A 7094-nucleotide genomic window follows, 5' to 3' on the forward strand; every position below is an offset into this window, starting at 1 on the left:
CTAAACTGCTGTTGTATAATTATAACAAATCGCACCAGTTTGTTAAGCCTGTTCATTTGCACCAATTCGTGGAGCCTCTACAGAAACACTTATCCTGATCTGATCAGATCAGATCAGATGAGAGCAGAAGTTTGGGCCCAGCCCAATAAAAGTTGATCCATATTAACTATTAATATGAGCCATAATATTCTGGCCTATAATATATTTCTAACACAGAGAATTTGTATCATGTTTTAAATGCAAAACTTTGGGTCACCAGTCTGGTAGGTGTAGAGGCATAAGTGAAAGAGGAAGGGTTATAAAAAAAGTGCAAAGATTGCCAAGCAAGATAGTGTCATAAAATTTCTCTTTGCTCAAGCTATCAAAACACTAAAGCTTCCTCTTCTATCTATTCCCAAAAAAGAACAGACAATCGCCAAACACGCAGAAAAACAAATGATTTTTGAAGATGAGCCTTTCCTAAATGAGAGGCCTGATGAGTCCTACATTTACACAACAGTCAGAGGAGCACTGAGGCCCAAAAATGAGTACCTTGACAAAATCAGCATGATCATCATGCTGCAGGATGAGCCAATGCCTGACCTTCAAGGAGACATTGGCATAACCTTTGCCAGAAGACATGGCTGGCATCCACAAGATTATGAGGTTCTGCTAGTGAGAGATTCTTCGTTCCTGGTTATTTGTCCAAGTCATCAACTAAGAGATGTGGTGGTTCTCAGGAGAGTTTATCGAGTCAGACCTGGGGTTGTTATAAGAGTTCTTGAATGAGGAGTCCATCTAAACATGGCCTATAACCCTCCAGCCTGTGAAGACTGGATCCAACTTATCCACTTCCTTCTACAAGCGTGGAATAGTCTGGATATCAGGAAGACATCTACTCAACTTGGTATGATCACTAGGATTATGTCATATGGTAGTGAGGTAGGGTATTTTAGGTACATCACATTACGTATAACATGTGAAGATCCAGGACAGATACCAGTGCATTGATGTATCATGAAGGAGATTTATCCACTAGGGTAAAAGTGGTATCTCTAAGGTGGCAGTTTTTTGAGAATACTTTTTTCCCGCTCCACCCGGAAAGATGGGTGGGCATAGGGGTGGCAACGAATCGAACCGAATCGAACTTACTCTAGGTTTGAGTTTGGTTTGAATAAGATTCGAACTAAACCTGGTTTGATTCATTTCTAACCGAACCCATTTCGAATCAAATTAATTGTGAACTAGACATTTTTCGAATCGAACCCAAATTGAATCACGAACTAAATTATTTTTTAGCAGCCCTAGTTATACCGGTAGTTTATACATTAATTTTTTTCTTGCGAGACAAAATTCACATTGCTTCCTTTTATCGGTATGAAATGAGTGTTTTTAAGTTGAAAAATTGTTCATGAAAAAATACATCACAATAAATAATCGTAAAAAGAAAATTAAGTATAAGAACTGAAATATGCAGTAAAACAAGTAATCGTACCTTGAGTGCTCACTCGATCAAACCCTCGATCGGACCATCTCATGAAGTGAGAATCCGAAAGGTAGAGAAGACGGAGGAGGAAGCCGAAGAGATAGGAGAGACGGCCGTCTAGGTCGGAGAGAGGAGTGATGGTTGGAGAGACAACCAATCGCCGAGAGCGTCGGCTAGGTTTTAGAGCGAGAGGGAGAGTGAGTTAGGGAGAGGCCGAGAAAGAACTAGATTATTGAGATTTGAGAGCGAGGGAGCGTCGGCTAAGTTAAGTTATGACTATCTATTTTGGGTTTTAATTTCATCAGATAAATGAATGACTGATGTTATTATGAGATTTGAACCATAAAAGTTCGCGAACCCATTTCGATCGAACCAGGCTAGGTTTGAATTAATTTCGAACCGAACCTGGTTTGGTTCATTTCAATTCGAACCAATTTCGAATCGAATTAAACTCGAATCAAACTCAAATCGAATCACGAACTATGAATTTTTTTGCCAGCCTTAGGTGGGCATGATGACCCAAGAAACCTTCCACCAAACAGAAACAAAGCATAACCTCCAGCGTAAAACAATCGGCAAGCTCATCAAAGATCAGGCACCATAACTCTGGATATCAGTGTAAACAATAGCAATGGCATAAACAGTTCTAATGAGCGAAGGAGAGGATGAGGGGAGGGGGGGAGAAACTAGGTTTCAGTCTCAAGGTGCTGTAAAAGTGGGAGGCAGACATGGTAGTATTGGTGCAGGAAAAAAACAGTACTAGTATGGAGGCAGAAAAGACTGTTGCTGGTAGGTAAAGCAAGGGGAAGAAGGAAAAAAGGGGAGGGCCACACGCTTGGCTACTTAGGGTTAAGGGATCAAAATGTGGCAACCCTACCTGGGGAAAGCTACATGGTTAGGATTAGGGAAGAAATCATGCGTATGCTGGTGCAGTCTCCAAAAGTACAAAATGAGAGGTAGGAGTCAACGCAACGGTTAGATCTCATTTAGTGTGAGAAAGGGAAGGCAAAAAAGGACGAACACCATGTAATTATCAGGTCTATGAGGAGTGCTGCAAAGAAAAAGGTGACAGGTGAGGTACATGAGTTAATTTCTGGTGTACGGAGTAAGGACGGGGTGTTAAAAGAAAGTCAGAATGAAAAAGAAGCACAGCGAGAGGGCCAGGTGGGCCAGGAATATATTTTGTCTCAAATGGGCTTTCAGCCGAGTAAGGAAATAGGAGAAAGCTCAAAACTTGGTGGGGAAACAGTAATAAAAGCACTGGTGTAGTTGGGCCTCAATATGGGCTCGATACTGAAGAATTAAGAATTATCACAAGAAATGATGGGCTTGGAGGCCCATAAAGAGGAAATGGACTTGGGTGACATGGGCACTTTTCTAGACTAAGAGGGAAAGGGGTCTAAAAAAGAAAATGAAATGGAGGTTGGTGTTGTCCTAGCTACACAGCAGGGACTCAAAAGTCCGGATCAAGTGGAAAAGAGTCAGGGTGAAGACATAGACAAAAGGAAGATCTCAACACAGGTGAAGGCAACTAGGAGAGGCAATGGCAAGGACAACAAATCCCAATAATCGGTCAGAAGGAGTGCAAGAAATAATGTAAAGAACAGTGCTGCGTAGGGCTACTATCAGGCAATAGAGAATGGTGTTAGTAAGAAAAGGGCTAAGGAGGGAGGCAGGATCAAAATTGACTTTGACAACAAGAGAAGCGACATTACTAGAGTGCTCCAAACACCTTCAATTAAAGTATTGCATTAGGGTTGTAAATGTCATATTATCTTGCCATATAGAGACACTACAAAAGTCCTCCGAACACCTTCAATTGAAGTGTTGTATTAGGATTGTAAATATCCTATTATCTTGCCATATAGAGACACTACTAGAGTAACTCCAACACCTTCAATTGGAGTGTTGTATTAGGATTGTAAAATGCCTTATTATCTTGCCATATAGAGATACTACAAGAGTCCTCCGAACACCTTCAATTGGAGTGTTGTATTAGGGTTGTAAATACACTACTATCTTGCCATATATAGACACTACTGGAGTGCTCCCAACACTTTCAATTGGAGCGTTGTATTAGGGTAGTAAATACCCTATTTTCTTGCTACCTGGAGACACTACTAGAGTGCTTTAAACACCTTCAAATCTAGTGTTGTATTAGGGTTGTAAATGCCCTATTTATTTGCCATTTGGAGACACTACAAGAGTGCTCCAAACACCTTCAATTGGAGTGTTGTATTGGGGTTGTAAATGCCTTATTATCTTGCTATATAGAGACACTACTAGAGACCTCGGAACACCTTCAATTGGAGTGTTGTATTAGGGTTGTACATACCCTATTATCTTGCCATTTAGAGACACTACTAGAGTGCTCCAAACACTATCAATTGGCGTGTTATATTAGGGTTGTAAATGCCTTATTATCATGCCATCTCGAGACAATACTAGAGTGCTCCAAATATATTCCATTGGAGTGTTGTATTAGGGTTGTAAATGCCCAATTATGTTGCCATTTGGAGACACTACTAGAGTGCTCCAAACACCTTCAACTGGTGTGTTGTATTAAGGTTATAAATCTCATATTATCTTGCTATATAGAGACACTACAATAGTCCTCCGAACACCTTTTATTGGAGTGTTGCATTAGCGATGTCAATACCATATTATCTTGCCATATAGAGACACTACTAGAGTGCTCCCAATACCTTCAATTGGAGTGTTGTGTTAGGGTTGTAAATACCATATTATTTTGTTATATGGAGACACTACAAGAGTCTTCCGAACACCTTCAATTGGAGTGTTGTATTAGGGTTGTAAATACACTACTATCTTGCCATATATAAACACTACTGGAGTGCTCCCAACACTTTCAATTGGAGCGTTGTATCAGGGTAGTGAATACCCTATTTTCTTGCTACATGGAGACACTACTAGAGTGCTTTAAACACCTTCAAATCTAGTGTTGTATTAGGGTTGTAAATGCCCTATTTATTTGCCATTTGGAGACACTACAAGAGTGCTCCAAACACCTTCAATTGAAGTGTTGTATTGGGGTTGTAAATGCCTTATTATCTTGCTATATAGAGACACTACTAGAGACCTCGGAACACCTTCAATTGGAGTGTTGTATTAGGGTTGTACATACCCTATTATCTTGCCATTTAGAGACACTACTAGTGTGCTCCAAACACTATCAATTGGCGTGTTATATTAGGGTTGTAAATGCCTTATTATATTGCTATATAGAGACACTACAAGAGTCCTCCGAACACCTCCAATTGGAATGTTGTAAATACCCTATTATCTTGCCATATAGAGGCACTACTATAGTGCTACAAACACCTTCAATTAGAGTGTTGTATTAGGGTTGTAAATGCCTTATTATCTTGCCATATAGAAACACTACAAGAGTCCTCCGACACCTTCAATTGGAGTGTTGTGTTAGGGTTGTAAATACCCTATTATCTTCCCATATAGAGACACTACTAGAATGCTCCAAACACCTTTAATTGGAGTGTTGTATTAGGGTTGTAAATGCCCAATTATCTAGCGATAAAGGGACACTACTAAGGTGGTTCCAACACCTTCAATTGTAGTGTTGGTTTAAAATTGTAAGTGCCCTATTATCTTGCCATCTGGAGACACTACCAAAGTGCTCCAAACACCTTCAATAGGAGTGTTATATTAGGGTTGTAAATGTCCTATTAACTTGCCATCTGGGGACACTACTGGAGTGCTCCAAACATCTTCAATTTGAGTGTTGTATCAGGATTGTAAATGCCTTTTTTTATCTTACCAAATAGAAACACTACAAGGATCCTCCGAAGAGCTTCAATTAGAGTGTTGTATTAGGGTAATAAGTACCCTATTATTTTGCCCTATGAAGATACTACTGGAGTGCTGTAAACACCTTCAACTGGAGTGTTGTATTAGGGTTGTAAATGTCATATTATATTACCATATAGAGACACCACTAAAGTTCTCGAACCACCTACAATTGGAGTGTTTATTATGGCCGTAAATGCCCTATTATCTTGCCATACGGAGACACTACAAGAGTCCTTCGAATACCTTCAATTGGAGTGTTGTATTAATGTTGTAAATACTATATTATCTTGGAATATGGAGACACTACTAGAGTGCTCCCAAGACCTTCAATTGGAGTGTTTTATTATGTTGTAAATACCCTAGTATATTGCCATATTGAGACATTACTAGAGTGCTTTAAACACCTTCAATTCTAGTGTTGTATTAAGGTTGTAAATACCTTATTTACTTGCCATTTGGAGCCACTACTAGAGTGCTCCAAACACCTTCAATTGGAGTGTTGTATTGGAGTTGTGAATGCCTTATTATCTTGCTATATGGAGACACTACAAGATTCCTCCAAACACATTAAATTGAAGTGTTGTATTAGTGTTGTAAATACCCTATTATCTTGTCATCTAGAGACACTACTAGAGTGCTCCGAACACCTTCAATTGGAGTGTTCTATTAGGGTTGTAAATGCCCGATTATCTAGCTATATGGAGACACTACAGGAGTCCTCCAAACACATTAAATTGGACTGTTTTATTAGGGTTTTATTAGGGTCGTAAATACACTATTATCATGCTATCTGGAGACACTACTAGAGTGCTCCAAACATTTTCAATTGTCGTGTTGTATTAGGGTTGTAAATCTCAAATTATCTTGCCATAGAGGGACACTACTAACGCGCTGCAAACACCTACAACGGTAGTATTGCTTTAAAGTTTAATTGCCATATTATCTTACCATATAGAGACATTACTAGAGTGCGCCAAATACCTTCAATTGAAATGTTGTATAAGGGTTATAAATGCACTATTATCTTGCCATATAGAGACAATACAAGAGTCCTCCCAACACCTTCAATTTGAGTGTTGCATTAGGGTTGTAAATAACCTATTATTTTGTTATATAGAGACACTACTAGAGTGCTCCCAACACCTTAAATTGGAGTGTTGTATTGGGGTTGTAAATGCCCTATTATCTAGCTATATGGAGACACTACAAGAGTCCTCCAACACACATTAAATTGGAGTGTTGTATTAGTGTTGTAAATACACTATTATCTTGTCATATAGAGACACTACTAGAGTGCTCCGAACACCTTCAATTGGAGTGTTCTATTAGGGTTGTAAATGCCCGATTATCTAGCTATATGGAGACACTACAAGTGTCCTCCAAACACATTAAATTGGACTGTTTTATTAGGGTCGTCAATACACTATTATCATGTTATCTGGAGACACTACTAGAGTGCTCCAAACATTTTCAATTGTGGTGTTGTATTAGGGTTGTAAATGCCAAATTATCTTGCCATAGAGGGACACTACTAGCGCGCTGCAAGCAACTTCAATGGTAGTGTTGTTTTAAAATCTTGCCATATAGAGACACTACTAGAGTGCACGAAACACCTTCAATTGGAGCGTTGTATAAGGGTGGTAAATGCACTATTATCTTGCCATATAGAGACAATACAAGAGTCCTCCGAACACCTTCTATGGGAGTGTTATATTAGGGTTGTAAATACCCTACTATCTTGCTAGATAGAGACACTACTAGAGTACTCCCAACACCTTCAATTGGAGTGTTATATTAGGGT

Source organism: Carex rostrata, chromosome 9 (genome assembly GCF_964058835.1).
Source record: "Carex rostrata chromosome 9, lpCarRost1.2, whole genome shotgun sequence".
Classification (NCBI taxonomy): domain Eukaryota; kingdom Viridiplantae; phylum Streptophyta; class Magnoliopsida; order Poales; family Cyperaceae; genus Carex; species Carex rostrata.